Below are 3,679 nucleotides of genomic sequence, written 5' to 3' on the forward strand. Positions count from 1 at the left end.
TTGTGAAGGAAGAAATTAAAGATATCTATAATCATATGAAAAAATGCTCTAAATGACTTTTGATTAGAGAGATGCATATCAAAACAACTGTAAGGTACCACATCACACCTATAAGATTGGTAAACATGACAGAACAAGAAAATGATAAATGCTGGAGAGGATGTGGTAGAGTTGGACCACTAATTTGTTGTTGGTGGAGCTGTGAGCTCATCCAAATATTCTGGAGAGCAATTTGGAACTACGCCCAAAGGGCTAAAAAATGTGCGTACCGTTTGACCAAGCAATATTGGTACAAGGACTGTATCCCCAAGAGATCATAAAAATCGGAAAGGGTCCCACATGTACAAAAATATTTATAGCTGCACTCTTTGTGGTGGCCAAAAACTGGAAGTCAAGGGGACGCCCATCAGTTGGGGAATGGCTGAATATATTGTGGTATATGAATGTAATGGAGTACTATTGTGCCCTAAGAAATGATTAACAAGAAGACTTCAGAGAGGCCTGGAAGGATTTATATGACCTGATGCTGAGTGAAAGGAGCAGAACCAGGAGAACTTTGTGCACAGCAACGACCACAGTGTGCGAGAGTTTTTTCTGGTAGACTTGGAATTTCGTAATAACGCAAGAACTTATTAAAAAAAAAATCCCAGTGGCTGTTTTCTAAGGAAAAACGCCTTCCACACTCAGACAAAGAAATATGGAAGTCATTCGCAGAAAGTTGCAGATCATGTCTGTGTATGTTTGTTTTTTTTGTATCATGTTTTGATTTGTTATATGATTTCTTCCATTTATTTTAGTCCGACTACATAGCATGACTATAGTGAAAATGTACTCAATAGGAAAGTGTATGTAGAACCTATACAGAATTGTATGCTGTCATGAGGAAGGAGTGGCGTAGTGGGGGGTAGGTGTGGGGGAGATAAAATCTTAATTTTATGGCAGTGATTGTAAAACATTAAAAAATAATAATAATAAAATTAAATTAAAAAAAGAAATGTAAATATTTTCATTATTTTCCAAGATTATTTTATTTGGCAGGCAGAGCCAAGATGGAGGAGTAGAAAGACACACATACACTAGGTCCGAACCCACAGCCCATAAATTTTCTGTGAAAAAGAACTCCCAACAAATTCTGGAGCAGCAGAAGCCACAGAACAACAGAGCAGATGAGATTTCTGTTCCAGAGAGCCCTGAAAACCTCTCGCAAGAGGTTCCTCGTGCCCCAGACCAGGAGCCAACCCCTGCCCTGCCTTGGCTGCGCAGCACCATGAGGAGCAGATCCCAGCAGACTTTAGGGACCTCCAGCAGCCGTGCGGGTCCCTCCACCCACGGGGCCCAAAGGTTGGTGAGAGGGTCTCCTTGGGTTGCCGAGAGGGGGATGAGGTGCCCCCATAACTCAGGCCCCCTTGAGAGGCAGCAGCAGAGGTGGGAGCAGACTGGGGCTCCCCAAGCAGACAGGAGCCCAGATCCATTGCTGAAGGTCTCTGCATAAACCCCCTGAGGGAATTGAGGCTGTGAGGTGGCCCTGCCCAATCTTGAGCACCTGAACTTGATCTCACATTGAATAGCAGCCCTGACCCCGCCAAAAGTCCTGAGGCTGGGAAGCAGCATTTGATTCTCAGACCCCAAGCGCTGGCTGGGCGGATCTGGAGGCGAGGTGGTTGTGAAGAGAATATTCAAAAGTCAAGTCACTGGCTGGGAAAATGCCCAGAAAAGGGGGGGGGGAACAAGACTATAGAAGGTTACTTTCTTGGTGAACAGGTATTTCCTCCCTTCCCTTCTGACGAGGAAGAACAATGCTTACCATCAGGGAAAGACACAGAAGTCAAGGCTTCTATATCCCAGCTCACTCAATGGGCTCAGGCCATGGAAGAGCTCAAAAGGATTTTGAAAATCAATTTAGAGAGGTGGAGGAAAAACTAGGACGAGAAATGAGAGACATGCAAGTAAAGCATGAAAAACAAGTCAACAGCCTGCTGAAGGAGACCTAAAAAAATGCTAAAGAAAATAACACCTTGAAAAACAGGCTAACTCAATTGGCAAAAGAGGTGCAAAATGCCAATGGGGAGAAGAATGCTTTCAAAAGCAGAATTACCCAAATGGAAAAGGACGTTCAAAAGATCACTGAAGAAAACAGTTCTTTCAAAATTAGAATGGAAGAGATGGAGACCAATGACGTGTGAGAAACCAAGAAAGCACAAAACAAAGCCAAAAGAATGAAAAAATGGATGATAATGTGCAATATCTCATGGGAAAAACAACTGACCTGGAAAATAGATCCAGGAGAGACAATTTAAGAATTATGGGCCTACCTGAAAGCCATGATCAAAAAAAGAGCCTAGACATCATTTTTCATGAAATTATCAAGGAAAACTGTCCTGAGATTCTAGAACCACAGGGCAAAATAAGTATTCAAGGAATCCACAGAACACTGCCTGAAAGAGATCCAAAAAGAGAAACTCCTAAGAACATTGTGGCCAAATTCCAGAGTTCCCAGATCAAGGAGAAAATATTTCAAGCAGCTAGAAAGAAACAATTCAAGTATTGTGGAAATAAAATCAGGATAACACAAGATCTAGCAGCTTCTACATAAGGGATCGAAGGGCATGGAATAGGATATTCCAGAAGTCAAAGGAACTAGTACTAAAACCAAGAATCACCTACCCAGCAAAACTGAGTACGGTACTTCAGGGGAAATAATGGTCTTTCAATGAAATTGAGGACTTTCAAGCATTCTTCATGAAAAGACCAGAGCTGAAAAGAAAATTTGACTTTCAAACACAAGAATGAAGAGAAGCATGAAAAGGTGAACAGCGAGGAGAAGCCATAAGGGACTTACTAAAGTTGAACTGTTTACATTCCTACATGGAAAGACAATATTTGTATTTCGGTACTGGGTGAGATTACACACACACACACACACATGCACACACACACACACACACACACACACATAGAGACAGACTGCACAGAGTGAATTGAAGAGGATGGGATCATATCTTTAGAAAATGAAATCAAACAGTGAGAGAGAAATATATTGGGAGGAGAAAGGGAGACATGGAATGGGGCAAATTATCTCTCATAAAAGAGGCAAGTAAAAGACTTATTAGTGGAGGGATAAAGAGGTGAGGTGAGAGAAAAGCATGAAGTTTACTCTCATCACATTCCACTAACGGAAGGAATAAAATGAATACTCATTTTGGTATGAAAACCTATCTTACAATAGAGGAAAGTGGGGGAGAAGGGGATAAGCAGGGTGGGGGGAGGATGGAAGGGAGGGCAATGGGAGGAGGGAGCTATTGGAAGTCAACACTCTTGGGGAGGGACAGGATCAAAAGAGAGAATAGAAGCAGGGTGGGGCGGGATAAGATAGAGGGATATATAGTTAGTCTTACACAACACGACTATTATGGAAGTCGTTTGGAAAACTACACAGCTATGGCCTATATGGACTTGCTTGCCTTCCAAAGGGAATGGGTGGGGAGGGAGGGATGAAGAGAAGTTGGAACTCAAAGTTTTAGGAACAACTGTCGAGTACTGTTCTTGCTACTAGGAAATAAGAAATACAGGTAAAGGAGTATAGAAAGTTATCTGGCCCTACAGGACAAAAGAGAAGATGGGGACAAGGGAAGGGAGGGATGATAGAAGAGAGGGCAGATTGGTGATAGGGGCAATTAGA

The sequence above is a fragment of the Notamacropus eugenii genome, chromosome Y, assembly GCF_028372415.1.
Source record: "Notamacropus eugenii isolate mMacEug1 chromosome Y, mMacEug1.pri_v2, whole genome shotgun sequence".
Classification (NCBI taxonomy): Eukaryota; Metazoa; Chordata; class Mammalia; order Diprotodontia; family Macropodidae; genus Notamacropus; species Notamacropus eugenii.